General features: G+C 36.4%; 1 protein-coding gene across 1 annotated transcript in view; it reads right to left on the minus strand.

Moving 5' to 3' along the window:
* The window catches only part of NCAM2 (neural cell adhesion molecule 2), a 238,819-nt gene that overhangs the window by 196,622 nt on the left and 18,196 nt on the right, over positions 1–24,001 (minus strand). The window lies entirely within an intron of this gene.

A 24,001-nucleotide genomic window follows, 5' to 3' on the forward strand; every position in this document is an offset into this window, starting at 1 on the left:
CCTGCCAGCAAGGAAGCTGAGGGTGTGCAAGAAGCTGTGAGGGAACACACCACAACAGCTGACTCAAAGTGGCCATAGCATTACTCGACACCATGTTGTGTCATGCTGAGCAATAAAAGCTGGGATAAAGGAGGAAGAAGGGGAAAACATTCAGAATTGTTCATCTTCACAAGTAACTACTACAAATCATGAGCCCCACTTCCCTAGGAATGAACATCTGCCTGACAAAAGAATACAATGAATGAATTCCTTGTTTTTCTTATACACATAGCTTTTTCTTTACCTATGATAACTTTTTTTTTTTTTTTAATCTCAATCTACTGGTTCTCGCAGTTTCACCTTAGAGATTCTGATCTCTATCCAACCAAGGGATGACCTTATAGGTCTTTTCCAACCTTGGTGATTCTATAATTCTAAGGGAGAATAAGCAAGCTGCTGTGTGGGGCTCAGCTGCCCAGAGAGGTTAAATCATAAACATGGATTATCATTTGTAGAAGATAATATAGTACACTTGAAGTTTCATTACATTTTGCAAAATTTTATTCCATACCAGTGCAACTCAATTTCATTAAAAATAATTCAATGAATCCTAAGAAACAGGGAATGATTATTCACTGTGACGAGGTTATCAACAATTCCCTACAAGCAAAGATTATCACATGAAAAAATCTAGAATAGGCAGTAGGAATACCAAGTATATACCAAGTATACCTTCTAATTTATTCCTGTTCAGAAAGTTGCTCAAGAGAGTAATTACAGACCCATCAACTGGGTCATTACAAAGCAAAAAAATGAACACAGAACTCTGATAAAAATTGCACTAAACTGATCCTTACCAGCAGATTCATCAGATCTCAGCTACTTTTTTTTTTTTTTTAAAGATTGATTTAACTAATTTAGACTTTTGTAGGATGTCTGCATAGTAGTGCAAATGATTAAATGATAAACCAAAACAATACTGCCATTATATTTAACAAAATTGAGATGATAGGCTTTTGTTTCCTTTGTTTTGTAACTTAATTAAATTTGAGTGGGAATTACAGTGAAAAATTGTTTGTGAGTGGGTGAGCTCCTGGAGGGGCCACAGACAGATTAATTCTGAATTTCAACACTGTTTTAAGTCACACTAGCAGGCAACCAGAGGGTTTTGAATACATCCATAGAAGGAGAGTCCATAACCTCTCTGAGCAACCAGCTCCACTGCTCAGTCACCATTACCACAAAAAAGTTCATCAGCATGTTTTTATAAAGCCTTCCATGTCCAAGTTCTAGACCATTTTCCTTGTCCTATCACTACACACCACTGAGAAGACCTGGCCTCATCTATTTGCCTCCCATCTCATCATATCCCCTTCTCAGTCTTCTCCTCAGGCTGAACAGACCCAGGCTACTCAGTCTTTCCTCATACAGGAGATGCTCCAGGCCCTTTATCATTTTTGAGCCCCTCCAACGGACTTCCAGAAGATACTTGCCTTTCTCAAATTTTTGAGCCCAGAATTACACACTGCAGTCTAAATATGGCCTCACCAGTATAAAGCAGATGGGATCACCCCCCTCAACCTGCTGGCCACGCTCTTTTTAAATGCGCCCCAGAACAGCAATGGCTTTCTTGGCCTCATAAGCACGCTGCTGGCTAATGGCCAACCTGTTGTACATCAGAACACCCAGGCCCTTCTCTGCAGAGGTCCTCTCTACCAGGTTATTCCCTAACCTCAACTGATGTATGTAGTTATTCCTCCCAGGGTGTAAGACTCCACACTTGCTTTTAATTGGTTATGCAGACATATCATGCGTGTACTACATGTGTAATACATGTACTACATATGTATACATACTGATGCCATATTAACTAACAGGGTAAACAGTTGAGAGATAAAGTAGAAGTAGTTAATGCTTAAAATTTATTTTCTGTTCAGTGAATTGAGTTAACCTATAATCTATTAAGTATCAACCATTGTACTTTAAATTCTCTTACCATTAGGTTATCCTGGAGCAGAATCAATCTCCTAAATAATAAATAACTGTGAACACAAATAGACAGTTTAATTTCAGAAACCTACTGGACTTAATAAAGACAGGCAGACAAACTTCAAGAACAAACATAATTGTTGCTGAAACTCTTTTAGTTATAGAAAGACTTGCTATGTGTCTAGAAGTGGTATCACATATCCCTCCCTGAATTTTAAGGGAGCAGTAATGAGAATTAACTGAACAACAGAATATAAACCGTTAGGCATGAACTTTTCCTCCTTCTAATCCCCTGTTCTTTCCCTTCCTCTTAAGACCTGTGAAAACTGCAGCTTTTATGAACAGTATCAGCCATTAAGAGCACCTTCTGATTTTCTCAGATGCATCAAGATCCACCTTTCACCTTCCCCCCTTCCCACCATTCTCCATTTCATATGTACAATAGAACAAAACCATCAGACTTTTTGTAATACTTTTATGCCCATCAATAACAAACAGCTTCTAGACTCCACATTTCAACTGCAAGATTTCTGTATCTTCAGTCATGTCCAAGAACATGAAATATACATAGAAGCATTAAAGCTTTTAGTTTGCATGCAGCAGTCTCATAGGTTATATTATAAAGCACTATTCATCATGGAGTCACAGCAACAATAATGCAGCCTATTACTGGCCTCTGCAGTAGTACGCTCTAGTTTAAGTTCCCCTCCCCCATACCATCTAAGAATATACTGTGGCAATGAAATTTAATTTTGCAAGCCTGAAAACTGATTATGAAAGCAATTCACATCTTTTCTCTGATTTGTCTAGATAACTGGACAGAAACATTTTCTTCCAGAAAACCTTTATTACTACAATTACTCTTAATAAAGGTTAGTGAGCTGAGAAGAAAATACAAAGCAACTTTCATGTCTTCCTCTGTAGATGGCATATATAGAGGTTATACATTTTCAGAATATAACTCAAATGATCAGTAAGGCAGAATCCAAATTAAAACTTCGACAACCAAGAACCATCTTGACATCCCACTAACAGTGTATGATTATATACAAAGGGAATTCCTCATGAAACCAGAAATAATTAGTTAAGATTTTTCCTTAGAATTACAGAGCAGATGAGATTGGAAAGGACCAGAGATCATCTCGTCTGGCCTCCTTGCTCAAGAAGGTTGCCTAGATATTAGTCTTATATTAGTTTTTCTTTAATGCCAACAGCTTTTGCGTAACAAGTATTTTTTTCCTTTTTAGTACCATAAAGCAGGATTATGCATCTCTGGAAAAAAAAAAAAAAAAAAAAAGTAATAATAATTACCTGCCTAAAGAAATACATCAAGCAGATTTCTAGGTTTCCACGGAGGCCTGTAGGACCGCTAGGACACAAATCGTGACCAATTTGTTGGTTCCAACAAACTCAAAGCTATCATAACAGTAAAATTGGAAGATTTTTTTGTAATCTAATCAACAGTTCCATAGCTTTCCTCTTGGAAAATGCAGGGTCAAACTTTCCCATTACATTCACCATGTTGACTCCAGCATATCTCACTTCTGTGCATTTCCAATCAGCATTGCCAGAAAAAAAAAAAAAAAAAAAAAAAAAAACACCTCTGCCTGAGTATCCAAGTCACAGACTTGTGCATTCATATTTAAAACAAAAAGCCTTAAATGTTCAGAAACTCCACCATATGCTGAAGTGATAAGTTTACCTGAAATTTATTTTGCCTTCCTTATCTCCAATCTGAAAATAATCTTTTCAATTACACTAATAGTCTTAATCAGTTGGAAAACATTAAGTTCTGGAAGAAAGAAATAAGAAGGACTTACAATACTACCAAATAATTCTCGGTCCAAAGTAGAATCACCTTAACTTGAGGAAAATTAACTTGTGGTTTAGATTATACTGTCCAGTATACTCAACATTCCAGTCACCTACATTCCAGAACAAACATTTGATATAGATCTGTGCTCAGACATAACATCTGCAATGAAACAATACACGTAATTCAGTATGAACACATTTTCAGTTAAGTAAATTTATCTCTATGCGGAGAAGTCTCTCAATAACCTTCTGTCCTTTAGGCATCTCCAGTCATGAGGTATCTCAAACTGAAATAACACCCTACTAAAAAATCTGAACTTTAAATCTAAAATACAAGAAGTATAATCTACTTAGATCTTACATACGTGCTTTTCAAGATGTCAGCTTCCTACAGAAAAATAAGAGGTAATGCAAAACATGTTTTGTATATTTTAAGAACGTTATTATAGTCAATGTTCTACAGTAGCACAAACTAAATATATATATATATATATATATATATATATATATATATATACACACACACTTTTTGAATTTCACATCAGTGTTAGGTAGAGTGAAAAAGTGCAACTCATCTGCAAGATTTATTCTTAGACTACTGTCAAAGTTGAGTCTAGAGTGAATATAATTTCTATTTACTTTGACATTTGCTTGACAGACAAAATTGCATTTCAGGATATTAAATTCAAAGAACATATTTCTGCCACTGAAATCAAATCTTCTGAAGGGACTTGGCTTTCTGCTGAGAAGTATCCAAAAGAATGATTTATCATGGTTCCTGAAAGCCACATGAGCCTTCTGCTTATTTCATCACAGATCTTTTAACTTGGAAAGAAAAAAAAAAAAAAGTTCAGCATATCTGTGAATACACAACTCACATAATGAAAGTAGAAACAAAGCAAAACTCCTAAAATGCCACAATGTACACTTATATTTTAAGCCTTAAGAGTCCACAACAAAAACTGTAGCATTCAGATTGTAAGTTCTGCAAAACAACTGCATAAAGCCCGACATTTAAAGAAAAAAAAAAAAAAAAACACTTGTTCCAAACACATAGACAACCTTATGGTGTACAGTTCTCAGGCAATAGAAATCTCTCAAGTATATTATACCAACTAAGCTTATTTCTGTTCCTTTTTTTCCACAGCCACAACACGTGACCTGATTTAAACCATCATGATGTTTCCATATTTATTACACTAATAAAACAGTTAAATTTGAAGGTTTTTTTTTTAAATATATATTAATAATGAAAGCAAAACAGAACTCCCATATTTGCGTTTCCTACTCCATAAAAACTTATTTTCTAAGTTTGCCTCTACAACAATGTAGACAAACTAGAACAAGCAGGAAACTACTCTGATAGATGCCAACCCAACCCACCAATGCACAGAAAAGTAGATACAAAGAATTAATTATTTGGATGAACCCACCAATGAGAACCTGGAGCAAACAGATTTCTTATACTTCATGAGTTACAAGGTAATGACTTAAACCACTTTCTCATTCTCTGTGAATTTTTTTTTTTTTAACTGGGTACAATTTTACAGTACTCTGAAGCCCTGGATTTAAAATAAAGTGGTAAGAAACATCATTATACTAGTGACTGCTATTAGTATTAAGATTTAAGGGCTACAAGTGGATTTTCTCATTACACTATTGCTCTGTCTAGTGATCACTAACAATGTAATCTATTGTATACTATTGTATAAGCTTCTTCCTTTCCAGATCTTTCCCCAAGCGCTAAATCTAAGAACTACTACTTCTCATTTAAACTTCTACTTCTTACAAATGCTTTAGTGAAGCTATATTTCTAGTAAGATTGTCTCAATTAATTTCATTTCCAAATAACATCTTTCAGCAGTTCTTTTCTGGTCATTTTATGTGTTTGCTCCCTTTCAAACATGTTCCTGAGGACCAAAAGAATATATATGAGGGCTGCTCTGAAAGTAATACTTTTTATTGTATTATGTTGGTCCATCAGAGGCAAACTATTTTTTCCCCCTTTTCCTAGCCAGCACATCATGAAAAATAATAGCAACGTAGATTTGATGGTTAGCTGTGGTAAGATTTGGGTTAAAGACTGGTAAGTACTGACTCAGAGAAGCTGTTCTTCTGCCATTTCAAATGCTCCTTAGAGACAAAAAACAAGAACCCTTCCACGTTATCAGAAATCCCGCAGAAAGAAGCCAGTACTGACAGTTAATACAGCAACATGAACAACTAAAACACGCTTTCTGCTTATATGACACTAAGAAACAAGAATTCTGATCCCATTGCAAGAGAAATTTTTCTATTAAAGGGAATGACATTTAAGAAGTATTTGGTACTTGGTTTATTTGGTTTGAATTCTTCAATTGAGCTTCAGGAATTCAAAAACTCAAGTCAAAGAAAATTGACTCTTTCTTGGGTACCACTAAGAAGCTCTTTGTCTTAATGAAAAAGAGTAAGAATTGTGCAAGTGTGCCACATGCAAAAGAAATGCCAAAAGCTTTGCTATATCAGACATCTATCATTAGAAAGCAAAAATGGCAACTGTGGGAGAAAGTGGTGCTAGAGAACAAAGGAATTTCAGGTCTGTCAATTACTACAACATTAGAAATAGCATTAACTGAATTTAAGTTTTGAATTACTATACTAATATGCAGTAATACTAGAATTTCAGAATGCATGGTACTAGTCTTCCAACCACAATAAAGAGAAAGAAGTTACACAAATTTTTATCAGTGATGCGTATCTTTTAACCCCTTTCCTGACTGCTTCCTCTCATACATATGCTCATTTAATACAAATATATACTAACAAAAAATCGTCATTGCAAAATTGAGAGTCGGATACAAGTTCAAGGAATACCTCATGTTACAGCAATAGCACCAGCCTGATATGGGAAGATGATTTTGGAGTTGCACTGGTGCTGAAACTACTTCATGTTTGCATCTGGGGGGTCCTTGAAAGCTCACATAGCCTCTTTGAGAAAATTAAGACCCCCCTGAGGTATAGTTTTACTCTGTACTGTTAATTCCTTTCAGACAACGCAGGTTGAGATAAAACTTAAGATAGTTTTCTTCCATCTAGATCTTCGACCTGAGAGCTCTATTTTAGAATAGCTAGAAGGATAGCACTGTGAAAGAGAATTCTAACAGCCTGGATAGGAAGGGAACAGAAGTAGTATTACAGAATGGTTTAGGTTGGAAGAGATCTTAAGACTATATAGTTCCAACACCCATAACCAACAGATCTGCCAACTACTACTAGACCACGCTGTGCAGGGCTCCAGCCAAATTAGCCTTGAATGCTTCTAGAGATGGCACTTCCAGGCAACCTGTTCCAGTACCTCATCATTTTGAGTTAAAAATTTCACATTAACATGTAACCTAAATCTCCCCTCTTAATTGTTTAAAGCCATCCCTCCTTGTCCTAACACTATTATAATGCATAAAAAGCATGTCTCCCTCCTGTTTATAAGCTCCCTTCAAGTACTGGAAGGCCTTAAAGAGGTCCCCCCAAAACTCTCTCCTGTCCCAGCTGAACAAGCCCAACTCCCTCAAACCTTTTTATCGTAAGGCAGACACTCCAGCCATTTGATCATCTTCAATGGCCCTCCTCTGGACCTGCTCCAACTCTACAATCTCCTTGTGCTAGGATCCCCAGGCCCAGACAGTACTCCAGAAAGGATCTTAAGAGTACAGGGGGACAATCCCCACCCTCTCCCTGCTGTCACCTCTCTTCTGATGCAGCCCAGAAAATTGTTGGCAAGCACACACTGCTGGCTTATGTCCAGCTTTTCATGCACTAGAATGATCCCCAGGTTCTTCTTAACATTGCTGCTCTCAATTACTTCTTCTCCCAGTCTGTATACATATCTGGAACTTCCCAAACACAAGTGCAACAACTTTGTTCAATTTCACTAGATTCACAGCAGTTCACCTTTTGAGCTTCTCCATGTGCCTCTGGATGGCATCCTTTCTATTGTGCCAAGTGCACCACTCAGCTTGGTGTCATCAGCAAACTTGCTCTGAGTGCACTGAATTCCACTCTATGTCATTGATAAAGATGTTGAAGAGCACAATCGAAACACTCGTGGGAAGATAAATGATTGTATGAATGCATCTTTAAACATCACAGGAGCAGCTGAGTTTCTATTGAAAATACTTTTTTTTTTTTTCATTATCAGAGTGAGGAAATAAAACATTGTGTGATACGTCTATTCCACCTTGACTCACAGGGTGCTTACTGATCACTCAAGGGCACAGAATTCAGTAGTCTTCAAAAAAAGCACCTATCCTTATGGTCTAAATGGTATTTATCATGTTGTGTTTTTTTTTTTTTTTTTGTCACTGCTGGTTAACAGGATAAAACACATTACAAACAGAATTTTGAGTTTACAAGTCTAAATTGAACACTATCATTCAAGAGCTTGAACAAGTCCCTGGAGTCTGGAAAGAAGGCAGTATCACACCCATCTTTAAGAAGGATAGAGGATGACTCAGGGATCTACTGAACTGTTAGCCTCATCTCTGTATCAAGGAAGATCGTAAAGCAATCCTGGAAGCGATAAGGCACATGGAAAAGAGGAATATAATATGGGATAATCAGTATGGGTTCAATGAGAGCAGGTCCTGTTTGACCAATCTTGAGGCTTTTTACAATGGTGTAACTGCATCAGAGGACAAGGGAAGAGCCAACAACGTCATCTATCTGCACCACAGTAAGGCTTTTGACATGGCTCCTCATAACATCCTTCAAACTGGAATGATACAGACGTGATGGCTGGGCTGTTTGTTGGACAAGAAACCAGTTGAGAGATTGTGCCCAGAGAGCTCAATGTCTGTACATAGATTAGTGACAATTGGTATCCATCAGGGATCAGTTCTGAGACCAGTGCTCTTTAACATCTTCATCAATGACACTATCAGTACAATCAAGTGCACTCTCAGCAAATCTGTAGATTACACCACGCCCAAGGGAAAGGATGCCATCCAGAGACACCTAGACAAGCTCAAGCAGTGAGCCCAGGAGAACCTCATGAGGTTCAATAAAGCCAAGTCTTGCACCTGGATAGTGGTAACCCCCACTATCCGTGTATGACAGGATACATTTGGATAGAGCAGAGCCCTACCAAAAAGGACACAGGGTGGATGGTAAGCTGGACACAAGCCAGCAATGTGCATCCACAGCCCAGAAAGCCAACTATATTCTGGGCTGCCTCAAAAGGAGAGTGGCCAGCAGGTTGAGGGAGGTGATCATGCCCTCTAACTCTACACTTGTGAGACCTCATCTGGAATATTGCATCCAGATGTGAAGTACTCAGTATAAGAGAGACATGCACCTGTTGGAATGCATCCTGAGGTGAGCCATAAAAACAATTCAAGGGACAGGACACCTTCCCTACAGGAACATGCCGAGATAGTTTTACCTGGAGAAGAGAAGACTCGGGGGAAATGTGGTAGCAGCATTTCAGTACTTAAAGGAGGGCAAAAAGGGACAGACTCTCTAGCAGGGTCTGTTGAAATGGTTTCAAACTATGAGAGGGGAGATTTGGATTGAATATAAAAGACTTTTAATGGCACATGTGCTGAGGCACTGCAACAGATTGCCCAGAGAGGTGGTGGATTATCCATCTCTGGAAACATCCAAGGTCAGGCTGGACCAAGCTCTGAGCAATCTGATTTAACTGCAGGTGTCCCTCTTCACTGCAGGGGAGGGAGTTGGACCAGATGACCTTCAAAGGTACCTTCCAACTCAATTCTATGAATCAATGAAGTTACCTTTATCACAGCAAAAAGGAAATGAAAGGTAGTTGAAAACCCAAAATAAGAAAAGAGGAAAAAAATGAACAGCTGAAATACTTGATGTTTTAAGGGATAACATTATAGGCTAATTAATTCTACCTACTCCACAGAGCACAACAATGGTTTGAACAAACCAGTAAATATTCTGCAGGATGTGCAGAAGAGAATTCAGAACACAGAAAATTTTGCATCATACAACTCACTCTTAGTTCACTTCAATAGTTACTTTTTAAGATTAAATTCAAGGGATCTAGCTACCTAAAAAGTAGCCAGGTGCTAATGCATCTGAATTACTCTATTAAAAATACATGAGTAATATAATCTAGCACTTTCAAACGTTCCATTTTCTCTCCTTCCATGTCTTTACACAGTGTTTTTACAAACTACATCCTTAGTTGAAAACCTCCCACTGAATTTGATGTGTAAACCTTTTAGTGAAGTTTTAAATAAAAAGGCAAAATGAATTACCACCTGGCAGAAATAAGGAAATATTTCCAGTTATTTCCTGATAACAAAAAGCATAAAATTGATGTTCAAACCAGTAACAAGATCTCTAAGGACTGCTGAAGTGCTTGTATTCAGTCATCTAGTCTTCTAAGCCATAATGTGAACTTAACTATTGAAGTTTCATTTTTGGTGTCTTTAAAGTTACAGAATTAAGTGGAAAAAGATATCTTTCAATAGACCTTTTCTTAAACCTCGGCTCTTACTATAAAGCATATGTAAATATAATTAAGCAGAAATACATACAAAGCAATTAAAATACTCTGTGTAAAGGACCAACAAAACACTTCCTGACTTCCTGGGGTGAGATAAGTATGTCTCAAACTCTTGCTGGGCAAAGTCATTGCCATGACCACCAGTTGAAGGCTGATATCATGAAGTTCAAGATCCTGTTCTTTCATATGATGGTGTTGCTTCACTGACAAACTTCCTTAACTTTCCTGTGAGAAAGTTTTTGCTACAAACTTATGTTTGACAAACTTACTATTGCAAAATTGCTTATCTTTGACCTTGGGACTGCACACCTACAAACCTAGCAGGCATTAAAGGATGTCTGAGAGTTACCTCATATCATCATCTTCTTATGGTCATCATTTACTACTCGCTGGCTTGAAACCACAATCTCCAGATCAACACACTCACTGCCCCATCCCTTCTCCATTGCTGCAGGCCAATGCTGCAACTCCTCAAAAGAGGTTTTTAAAACAGAATCTGACTCTTGCTCTTTCTGGCTTTTCCTCAGCTTCCCCTTTTCATTCTTTTTCTCTCACAAAGTTATCAAGTAATTGCAAGACCTATTTCAGTTTCTTAGAAGTTGTAACTGTTGCAATTTTAAGCAATTGCAAGACTTACTTCCATTCCTTACTGCTATATAGTTTAGCTTCACAGTTTAGGGCAGATTTTAAGTGTTACAGTGACAATTTTTTGAGATAATCGTAGTATACAACCTCTCATTAAAATTGATGTGTGTGGACCTCTGCATATCATTTTACCTTGATACAGTCAGAGGGTATTTGTGAACCCCATCACTCCTTCCCATCCCTTGTGGGTAGGACATTACACTGCTTAAAGTATCTTAAAAGGATATTATGAGGTATTAGGTATTATGAGGTATTAGTTATTACTGGAATGCAATACATGTTACACTGACTAAGGTGAATTTCAGATGAATAAACCTTCCACATCGGAATAATGATGCAAGTTCAATATTATCAAATATTCATGTTGAACAAGAAAATATTTTCCTATATTCTGAACGACCTGTCATTTTATGTCAAGAGGCACCTACTAGTTAACACTTTTTGCAATGATAATAGTTAAAGGGTTTCAAAATAAATGCATTTCAGCAGAATGAAAAATTGAAGTTTTCTTTAAAATCTCAGACAGATCTTTTGTTCTTTGATGATCAAGTCATCAGTAAGCCTGAACAAATGCAGTAGCAGATCTACGTGTTATCAGATGAAATAAACAACACTACTGTGAAATGCATGCAGCTGACAGAGACCTCAGGATGCTGACTAATTCTCATAACCCTTTCTTCCCACCAGTATTAAGGAAGATGTAAGCTGTCAACCTTAATAAATGCTAGCTACAGTTTCTGGAGGGAGAGACTATATCATTAAACATTACTGAACTAACAATAAACTGACCTGACATATCACATGATTCTTTTTTGCCCTTAACAAAATTGTGTGTACAAGGACACAATTTAATGCCAGTCTTCTAAAATTTTAGCAGGTGACATTTAAAGAAGCAAAGAACAGAACTCAGCAGTGAAGGGCATAAATATCTTCTGCTCTGGTGACAGATGTGCCAAACCACAGGTCTACATTCAAGCCTACCTTGGAATTGAACGTTTTAAACTACAGCAATAAGTTTTCCTTATAACAACAATAGTATGATAATGACATTTTGAATTAAAAAACTACAGAAGGGTATAAATATATATCTCCTTTTATGTTTTGTCATTTGTCCCACATTAAAAGAATTCCTTTAACACAGCAGATTCATGTATATTGTTGACAGAGACTTCATCACAAGCAACTATTACATTCCTCCCTTTTCCTCCCCCTTACTGTACACCCGTAAGGATTAAATATACCTAGATTTGTCTAGTGCTCAGTCAGTACTATCTGTATCTCCAAACTTCATTAAGTTCTCACAGAATAGAAACAGTTTTTGAGGTAATGGCTTTATAATTAGTCACTATAGTGATGTGACTAACAGAACCGAACCTTACAGGAACACGGAAATATCCTAAGTTGTCTTCCCCTGATGACACAGTAGAGTCACATCCCCAGTGTCAATGAGGGATGAGCAAGTATGGTTTGCCTGAGAAGAATCTGGAACAGACAGAAGAACCACACACCTCCCATGTAGTTGTTTAAAGACAGGAAATGCTCTTTAGTTCCTAGTATATAATGCATGAGGTGCAGGAGACATTAAGAACTAAGGATGTGACACTGAAGTCTGGAGCCTCCGACAGGGAAGAGACATAATAGTTTTCAGAGTCAATCAAGTTCCTTCTCTTTCTTTACACTGAATCCTATTGGTCACTTTCTGCGCTGAAAATGCTTTCTCCAAATTTCGAAACATCTTTCATCTATAATACTTCCAATTCAGACAGTAATATAGAAAACTACCATAGTTCATCCTCTTAAGCCTGTGTTTTTCCTAGTGCTATGACTGACAAATTAAAAACTTTTTAATACATAAGAGATAGATCTTGATTGAATATAACCAATGGCTGCTCAGATCCAAGCTAGAGAAGGGTATGTGGATATTTTTAAATCCCCAAACTCAACACATACGCGGACTACAAGTTAAACTACTTCCTGCTATTAGGAAGGATAAGATTCCTCCTATCACTTCCTTGCAATGTCATGAGAAGACTTGAAGACAGCTGGAACTCAGCAATTTATTTTTTCCTCCACTGGAGCAGAAGTATAAATATCCTATTATAATCACAGATGTATTGAAGCATATACTTCACTTAATGAATGTAGATGCGATTATATGACAGTTAAGTATTGTAAGAGGTCCCCCTCAGCACTGTAGTACATCCCCCCCACCCAGAATATTCAGATGAGTTCAACACCACACCTTCATCGTCTAAAGAATCCAAACCATTTAGTTTTCAAAAATCTTCAAATCCCTACTTTGAAATGCCTATGGGGAAGTGCTGTACTTCTCCAGGAGACTGGCTACAGACACGTCACATTCCCTTGCACATACAGCCTCCACAGGCACAGCTATTTGTATGTTATCAACACTAGAATGCACCTATTCCCTTCATAATCTTATACTCGTCTGCTCAAGATTTTATCAAAATTTCTTGAAGTAAAGATATTTATCTAAACAAAGGTTCCAACATTTTTAGGCCCCACAGAAGTTGAAAAACTTCACATTGACGTACACATGCATTTAGCCTTTGTCTTATGCATCCTTCACAATTTTCAAATGTTTAGTAATTGAGGAAAGAACACCAAAATATACAGCATTTCTACACAGACTTGTACACAGTCAACCAAAATTAACTGACTTGAAGTTTTAAATATTGTAGTTAACATTTTTAAACAACCAACATCACAAATAACATTGCGCTTAATACACAGAAGCAAAATGGGCAACTGAATGTCATAATAAGCAGTGTTACATATGCAAACAATAGATGGTGATTCCAGAGCATTATGAAATAAATGTTAGTCCCAGGGACTCAGGACAACTCACACAATATCCATTCTTGATATAAGATACTTGCACTGGTTTCTTTTACAGAAATACACAGTGGCTTAGGCAGCTGAAACCTCTATGTCCTCCAGTCTACCCTCTACACTTCTCCTCAGTAATTCAAGTCAAATGCATACAAATAACTCAAAGCCAATTAAGAAATAGCATGAACATTTCTTGGGAGGTCTGTAATGCAGTTATTCTCTATGAATTGATGAGCTGTCAAAGCACTTTCCTGAATCAGAGGCAGTAAAAATTCAAGATTAAACTATTATTGAAAGTAATGTCTCTTTACCTACAACACTGTAGCTACTTAATTACACCACTGTGTATTCTTGATGAACTCCCACAAAAGCTAAAATTATTTAGCTTTAAGACAAGAAAGCAAGAAATGCTTCTCAGTATTGCATAATATTGCAATTAGAGAAAAACTAGTTTCACCATAAAGTGCCAGAAAACATTGAAATGCCCATGAAATACTTAGATGAACTTCAAGATTGAGAACTAACAAAAAAAGCTACTGAGTGTATATTAGTTTTTTTTGACACTGCATTAATTTTGTCTCCTCAAGATGAAGTCATCATGGCAATATCAGCAGTAAGTCAGCAGTCACAGTTTTACTCAAAAAAAATAAAATTTCCATTAGTCTTTTAGAGGCTAAGTAAAGGTACAAAATAAATGCACAATTCATGGTGTTGCTTTTTATTAGTCTAAAAAACATTAATCTAACTCAACATTTTTCCTATAAGGTGACATAAAATGCAAGAATACAAACAAGGAGTACCAGACAAGGACGCCACAGGATAATTTCAGTTCATTCCCATACTGGAAGAATAGGAAAGCACAAGATGTTCAAAGATTTGAGTGAGGGGGGAGAGGACAGGAGTTCATTACTGTGCTTCTGTACAGCAGCAGTTTTCTTTATCAGATGCCTACAAACCAGCTTCAAGCATGTAAGGAAATAACTCCTTAAACCTCTATAGAGATGTGGTAACACCTACTGCACCTAAATCATACAGCATTCCATTTTAAGATTTTTCACAAAACTCATTAATGGAATTTTTTGAAGGCAGCAGCATTGGGTAAAGGCACTATAAAGCAATTCAGTCTTGCAAGTCTGATTTACTTTACCACAACAAGCTAGTGGTAACAATTTTTTTTTTCCTCCCCCCTTACATTCAAATTTTGAAAGAATAGGCAGGCAGTAGCTTGTAAGTTTTAGCACTACCCAGGGCTGACAATGGTTTAAAGTCTTCAGAAATACATTAATTGTTCAGAACCAAATTATGCTCATGCCTTCAAAGTAACTGAAGTTTCAAATAAAACAAATTGAAATACCTACCCTAAATCCATTTTAATAAATAGTCAGACAGGAATTGCTAATTTCTGCAGGCATTATGGAAAATCACCTTATAAGCACTCTGTTTAGATTTACTAAGTATTGAAGAAATTTAATGAGTGGTTTTATGAAAAACAAAATTTCATGTCATAGCCTCAGACTTCATTAAAGATCAATCTATGCAGACACCCAAAAAAAAAAACATCCATACAACCATAGCCTACATGTAGCAAAGACAACTGTTACTTTAGGGCATGGTATTAAATTACCAAGCCAATTACAAAAGACTTTTTTTCATATTTCCTAAGGACTTCACAAGCTCCAGATATTCTAACAACAGCGGTAGATTATATTACTAACCAGTATTTGAAAAGTTATAAAAATGAGGCAAGTGGGTATTAAGTTTTCTCAAGTATTACCCTTAAAATATTGTTAGTCTACACTTGAAGTGATCATTCAAGAAATATACATTTCTCAAACATCACTTCAAAAGCTCCATCTTTTCCTTTAATCGAGATTGCAAATAGAAATATTGAAGTCAAAGTCTTTGTATCCTCCAGCACTCTGAAGGTAAACAAAAATAGTATATTAATAAATTGGTTGTATTTAATTCACTGTTTTTACATGTAACAAGGCAAATAAAATCATTTGCTTAGTATTTAAGAGCCTTTAAACCATTAAACATATGACTTGCTGCAAGTTCTTAGTTGCTAACTAGCTCTACGTGTATGTTAGGGACAAAATATTTTCCACAATTTCCTCAAAACCAGTCAGTTTTAGACTACCATAAGTATTCCGCTTTTTTTTTTTTTCTTCACAATATCAACAACAAAAAAAGAAACCAACACCACAGTATTTTCCAAATGAAAAACTCTAACCATTTCCTAAAAACTCCCTGACATTACTATAGCTGGTCAAAGCAATTTCTAACACCCAGAGATGCTGGAGATTCCTTTTGTCATAGGAAATACTGAAAATACAGCATAATCTCTAACTTCCTTTCCAAACAAGAATCACTCTGGAGTGCTCTTGAAACTTGATATGTAAACACCACTTGAAAGGTGACTACTTGTGCAACAAAACAACTACTCAACTCTGGATAACTAAATAATTGCTTTCCCTGCAAGAATCTTAATCATACATGGCCCTTCTTAATATGGAATTGATTATATAGATTTTATGTAAACACTGTTCTTCTGAGAACTGAATATGAAAAGCCAAGCTAAGTTCTTAAAAAGGGCTGCTTCAAAACTAATAGTTCCTATTATACTCTGTTGTCTCACAACATCAGAGGTGAATATTAGTGATATGGCAGTAGAGGTTGAATCTTCCCACCAACATCCCCTTACATTTTGTTGCCATGTGATAGATGGCAGCAGAAGAGCAGTCTGACATGGAAGTGTGTATGAAGCAAAAAGTGGGACACTGAACTCCAAGTGGTATCCACTGACATTTCACTGACTCTTGCTGAAGAGTTATGAAGACTAAACAGTGCGTGTAAGCACAGTGAGGCAGTGGGTGGTGCATTCCATCAGTGGCACTAGTGAGCTGCTGGTAAAATGCATAGCTAATTTCAGTAACTAAGGTGGGAAAAAAAAGCATTTCGTAGATGAGAATAGTTCTATCAAATAGTGTCATTGTTCTCTTTGTATCTGTTGCTTCCATAGACATAAATAAGAATTATTACTTTCAGAGCAATCTACATGTTCTGCTAAGTTGATATTGTGCTTATTCTTTTGAAAAAAAAATAAATCTTTCTTCTCTGAGGAAAATCAGCACATCAGGAAAGAACACTTCTTTGTAAGAGAATACAAAATTGTGCTTGAAGAAAACACATTATGCAAGCTTTGCACAAACTCATCCATATTTTATAACTTCAGGAACAAGCAGAACGTACCTTACGCTTCTGAGTTTTGACTTTACCCATCAAAATACTTCTATTGCTTCCTTTTAAAAAATGTAATAATACAGCGTAGCTGCGTTAATGCCTAAAAGAGTTTTTTTGCAACTGACTTCACTTTGAAGGCATCCCTACATGGGATACCTACAAGTTAAGTAGCCATCCAAGTATTTATTTCAGTTTTCATACAAGGCATACCACAGTTCAGTTTTAAAATATTTCATGCATATCTACAGGCTGTTTCAAGAAAAAAAAAAAAAGTGACTCATCTGATTTGACTAACTTTTACGTTATCTTTCCGCAAAATAAAAAGTGTTCCAGTTCTGCTTGTTAATCTGTTGCTAGCTATGACATACTGCCACCAGGTGGAGATCACTTCATAAGAAGATACCCATTTGTGTATTGCGACATTGGAGGGAATTTCGTAACCTAGAATTACTATTGTAAAAGAAATAAGTGAAAACAGAACCTCAATTAAAACTGCTTAACTTGGCCATATATCCTGTATGTACTTCAAATATAAGCTATAGACACTGTATCTTGACAAAAAAAATCTGGAAGTTCTCCGATTTCGTAAGTTCAGAACAAATTTGTTACGAGAGCTCAGTAGCTGCCAACAAACCAGAGAACCACTCCAAACGCAATCCCAGTGGGGAGAGGGGAGAAGATAACTGCTTAGCATGATGGAACTGAGGCACCAGATGGGCTGCTTCTCTAACATACACAAGTAAATACACACTGGTTTTGTTTCTATGTGTTAGTAAAACAATAACAAAAACAGAACGGCAAAGATAATACGTGGCTTGCTTCCCTCCTACTAGAGGGACACAACTACATTTTAGACGTAAGAAAAAATCTCTCAGAGAGTGGTCAGGCACTGGAATGGCTGCCCAGGCAGGTAGTGGAGTCGCTGTCCCTGGCAGTGCTCAAGAGGCATTTGGATGAGGAGCTATGAGAGACGGTTTAGGGGCTTGTGGTAGCAGTGGTAGTGGGAGGACAGTTGGACTGGACGATCTTGTAAGTCCTTTCCAACCTTGTGATTCCACAGTTCTACAAAAATTAGATTTTTTTTTTTCCTCCCAAGGCCTGCTGAGCCACTGTTACATTGTCTACATATTGGCTTGTGAAGTTACACCAGCAGTAAAGGCTATCACCAGGATTATAAGAAGTTAGGCTGGTGGAAGAGTTCACAATCAACTTCATTCCAAGCCAAAATTAAAAGCATCAAATTTGCAATTTATCTTCACTGCAGATGGCATAGTCAAGCAAAGATGAAGAGTATTGCTCATGCTAAGAATGCTCATTGATTTTTATGCCCAGCTGTAGATTTGCATACATTTTCAAATATTTACAATTACCCATGCTATATAAAACAAACAAGCTCAACTAACTGGTTATCAGTTTTTCCTTCCTATTCAGTATGTCATTTCCTATTATTTTTGTTTTGGTTTAGACCTTCAGGCCGTAAAGTAAACAGATGTTCACCTTTGTAGTTATTTTCAAAAACATCCCCTTTACACCTTCTTTCATTCTCATCTTTTCAAAACAGGTACTTGAGAGCACTCTTTTTGCTTCAATCTGTAACATATAATTTCCTCTCTGGGCAGTGAGTACAACAAAACAGTGAAACAGTGATATCAAGAGGCACATGATATTTAATTATACATTGCTACTTTTTTTTTTTTTAAAACTAAATTATAGCATTGCAGCAGAGATAAACAAAAGATGAGCTACATTAAAATATCTGCACCTTATTCCTTAAACAGAAGTTTTAATAGGTCATAGAATGAATAAGCAGCTATGAAAGCTATAGAACTGCGCATCTTAAAGGTGTTTTTGGTTTTTTTTTTCGTTTTTTTTTTTTTTTTTTTTTTTTAAAGCAGCAAGTCATTTCTAAAATAGAAGTCTCTCAATGAGTTAAAGATCTAGAGATATCATTTGAAATTCAGCTGACATTTAGTAGAAAGATTTCTACTGAGGGATTGCTGATGGGATTTTATTGAGTAAGGAAGAACTAAACTGGAGATGTCATGCCAGATACTGACTTAGTAACAGCCTGGAAAATCACCTGAACGTGAACCAGAGCTAAAATCCAGGTATCTCCAGCATTTGGAGAACTCTAGATCTGTGTGAATGTTCCACAGATAGACATTCTTGTCAAGTGAAAAGCAATTACTTGAAGCATGTGAACTTGGAAGAGCTCGACCCTACAAACTATAATCCATGTTTTTTTTATGGCATGCTGGCACATGCAATTAAAGCTCCAACACAAAGGCAAGGCATTGAAGCAATTACTAGGTAATGAACAGGATTCAACAGAATTAGGGGGAAAAAAAAAAAGGTCATCAGTGTTCACCACAAACTGCAACTATAAATAATGTACTTGGATAAGACGGATATTTTGATAGACTTTCATATAATATGAACTTTAACATTACTAGCAACATAAATTTATTTCCTTCACTGATATTAGCAATGGAAATTAGAATTCCCTGATTAGAAAAATGTGGCAAATATATATAGATACCTAACTTTTTATGGTAATACAGTTAATAGCTACTAAAATACAAGTGACAGAGCAATGCAAGTTTAAATTATAGCCCAAATAGCTTCAATTTGGTGAAGGTGAGAAGAGCATCTTTCAGTAAAAGAAGGAAGCTTCAAGATCTGGACAGTACATTCTGGCGAGGTTACTGCTGTTTCATAAGAGAGGATATTAAACAGTGCAGATGATCCCCACATCTAATTTGTTCATCCTTTTAAGTTTGCAGAACGAGACTTCAACATGCTGGACATACTCAACTTGCAAGGCATTACAATTCTTGCTCTACTCTCTCTCTCTCTCTCAAGCACTTACAAAACATTTATTTCAGACCACATGTAAATTCCGTAGGCATACTTTCAAAGTACTACAAAACACTACTTTTAATCTCAAATTCTAGACTAAGTTAATAATTGCCAATTCATAACAAGATCATGACATATATGAAAACAGAAGTAATTCTCACTGCATGAGAATTCACTGAACAGATTTTATACGTCTTGAAGTTCCAGAAATAATTTCCTGAACAAACAAATATGCTATTATTACTGAAAAGAATTTATTACATAATTGAATAGTTAGATGTACTTATTTACTAAACGCAACCTAAGAGGAACAATTTAAGTTACAAAACTAAATCAAGGAGTTCTTGAGGAGAACAGAACAATTTTAACTAAAACAATCTACTGACCTGCTACTGCAGGCACTACGCTACTCAGATTTTTCCCTCCTTAAAAATACTTCTTTTTTTTTTAATACAACCATTAAACTTTCAAGGCTGTTCCACTGTTTTATACATGAAAACAGTCTTTACATTTTCAGACTAATATTGTTCAATCAGTCCATGATCACCTGTTCCTGTACTGAGCACATATTTCCAGCTCAAGAGGGAATAATTCTCCCATCCACATACCATTCCAGAATTTTTGGAGTCTTCAAGCATATCTTCCTCTATTTTAAAGGAAACAAGTCCATTTTCTTAGGTTTTCCTCATCTTGCATGGGCATTTATGCTTGAAAATCAATCACTAGATTTGTATACAGTTATTAAAAGAACAGAACTCATTGGAATCTGGGACAACAGTATAATCGCAAATGAAATTATTTGTGAAAACTGCATGATAGAGCACATATTTACACAAATACAGCTTCACACACTATTTCAAAACAAACAGAAAGTCTGAACCAGACAGACATTTTTCTTTTGCCTTTTAACAAAAGCATAGCATTTGCCACTGAATCCTGTTTATTTCAGTTACAGGACCTTGAGAAACTTGATTTACTGGGAGGCATCCCTGCCCATACGGCAAAGCACATTTCTCTAAGGTCCCTTCCAAACCAAACCATTCTACGGATTATGATTTCAAGATGATAGGAAATTACTCTATGCAACAGAAAGCACACCAGTAGCATCAGAGCAGCAAGGTCCTAGGCTGCAGCAAGTGAGGATTAGCTTAAACGCAACAGTTGTGGGCACACAAAGAAGCTGCTTACCATCAGAAGGCTCCAGGTATGCAGGGATCTCCAACAAGACACCCTTCCCCTCCACTGTCAGCCCTTAAATGAGGGCTGGGAAGGGATGGATACCGGCTCTATCTCTTCCAGTCACTTAGCTGCACCTGAGCTCCCCTGGACTGGCCCGCCTTCTCACCAGGTGCTCAACCACTGCTTCAGTCTTTGACTTAGCATTTCCACTATACGTGCCCATTCATTTTCTTCCGCTTCCACTGCAGAAACTTACAAAAACCATTATCTCCACATTCCAATGCCTTATTTAATTCTTTATTTTCCTTACAAAAACCTTGGCATTGCACTAAAACATTAATGAGCTCCTGAACTCAAGAAAATGAATGCATATGACACCCTTGAACTAATCCCACTATAACCAGCATCTCAGGAAGAGTAACAAAAAGTAATGATAGCAAATAATGGTGAAGCTAGTTGAGCTTTAAGAAAAAAGTGAGCTAGAAGCATTTAACTTTACTGGAAGAGAGTCTGGATGCCAAATCAACATTACCACATTTCTTGATATATTCCTCTCAACTTTTTTTTTTTTTTTTTTTCCCCCCTCTTAAGACTCACAGATTTTTCCACCAGAAGATGAAGGGGGTGGAAGAAAAAAAAGTGTCACAGGAGGAGAGAACCATGCCTGTCTTCCACCATGTATGCTGTTTGTAAGTTGAGGATAAACAAATGCAGCTCATGACTCATAACTACTGTTCTACAGATAGAAATACTACTGTTCTGCAAAATGACACATTTTCAACATTAAACTAGTGATTCATGTATAGGGTATGTCACTGTCTGGAGTCTCTTATTAAATCAAACAGTACTCCATTGTAAGAAGGCAACGAGGGGAATGGGATGGCAGAGAGGGCCCTGGAAGAACAGATTGAATAGGCGCTAAAGGAATGAATCTACAGATCCATAATCTACATAGCAGGTGTAAATACTACTTTACTGTATAGTCTACTCCACCATAAATCAGTTGAGAAGATTCAATTCCACAAACTGATACAGTAAGTCCATATTCTCTAGCTATGCAGAAACATCTTCCCTCTTCATTTTCTTTAAGTTACATAATTTGTTTCAAAAATACTTAAGCACATGACTTCCACCCCCCCTCACCTTGCATGTAACAATTCACTTAATACAGCTAGCTGGCTGTCAAAGTGTACAGTTCTAATGTTCAACATTAAACAGATACATGTTTTCCAGAAATTTTCTGTTCTTTTTATATAGCAATATAAATTTTCACTTCAAGTTAAGGTTACTGACTTTTCATTGCACCACCTCCTGTCTTTGCTTTGCCTAACAGGTAATTCAAACTCTTCAGTCAACGTAACTTAAAATAACAGAGGTCAAATCAGCCAGTCAACAAAAATAATTCTGCCTCTCTGCACCTAGCACCTGTCACCACTATGATAAAATAACAGGATCTGCTTTCTTACAGATAATATTTAGTAATGTGTTACAGCAAGACAGAAGAGACAATATACTTTTTAAGATCTAAGTATGGAGAAAAAAAAAAAAAAAATCACAAAATATGCAGTTCGCATTGCAAAGCTTAGCTCCTGCTGGGACAGTTCATTCAAAATTTAGAAAAAAAGTCTACATGAAGCTTAAATAACAAAGTACATAACTTCAAGGTATTTACAGCCAACTGCTCGTTTTCCACCTGTAGAACAAAATGCACTGAAAGTAATACAAAGCATAAACATCCAATTGTTGTATCTTGGTGTAAGTAGTACACGAGCAAAAAGACACAACCAATGTGAACATGTATACATGTCTGTGTGGAGGAAACGCATCATTACCTCACTCCCCTAAAAAGGTTATTTTGCAGTTTGCTTTACACAGGTAACTTTCATACTCTCTGGTTCCTTAAGTAAGCTCAGGCATTTTGGTATTTTTATTAGATATCTTTTTAACAGTTCCAGGCAAGTTTAATTGTTCTGGATAGTTTTGTTTTGTTTTTCACACAAGCAACATAAAGTCTTTAATAATGAATAATATAATAGTGTATTGAAGGTAATTGGTCATAATTTAGTCATCTTCCTTACACAGTGAATTGGCATGTTTTGATTTGAAGAGTCAGTTAAGTATTTTTATCTACCTAGAAATCGTTTCAGTAATTGATTTTTCACCCCCTCTCTTCCGGTAGTTTTAAACGCCTCAGCATTTTAGATACACAACTATTTTAACTGTTTTTTGCCTTTTAACTAACTGCTAACTGGTCAAGAAACAATGAACTGCATTTTGTAAAAGCTGACACGTTTAGAAGTTAATCTACTGACATAGTTTTGGCAGCTATCCCAGTCCAGGGAAAAAAGAATGTATGGATTGAAACTACTTTGCATTCTGGTCAGAAACGCACACTAGCAACATGACAACAAACTTTGCACTCAAAAAGATCCCTCTTTTAGAAAACTGCATAAAGGCTACAGATTAAATACAACCTCTAGTTTACCAAACTGACAGGCTTGATGTGCAAAATCTCCAATCAAGATTATGAAAAACAAGGTACATACTACACGAAACAATATAACATCTAATAAAATAACAGCTATTCTTGTCAAGCAGCTTATTTTAAATACACATTAAAAAAGGTTTTTTCACCTAAGTAACAGGAAGGGTATTTTTACATATTTTGGCAAACATTTAAATATATATATATTTAAAATATCCAAAAAAAACTAGAAGCACTCAGTTCTAAAATTTCCCCAAAAATACAGTGTACCATACTGGAGAAAATTCTAAATAAAGAGCAGTTTCAAAAAAAAAAAAAAAAAAAAAAGTATTAAAGATCTAATTGAATAGATAAGTTATTCCCTCCCCCCAAAAAAATACCAGAAAGCATGCTCAAAACATAGAATTCAGTTTTATTTGCAAAATGGGTTAATGCAAGTGTTA

This window comes from Lagopus leucura, unplaced genomic scaffold (assembly GCF_019238085.1).
Source record: "Lagopus leucura isolate 7727_CA_CO unplaced genomic scaffold, USGS_WTPT01 Super-Scaffold_100001, whole genome shotgun sequence".
In the NCBI taxonomy this organism is placed as follows: domain Eukaryota; kingdom Metazoa; phylum Chordata; class Aves; order Galliformes; family Phasianidae; genus Lagopus; species Lagopus leucura.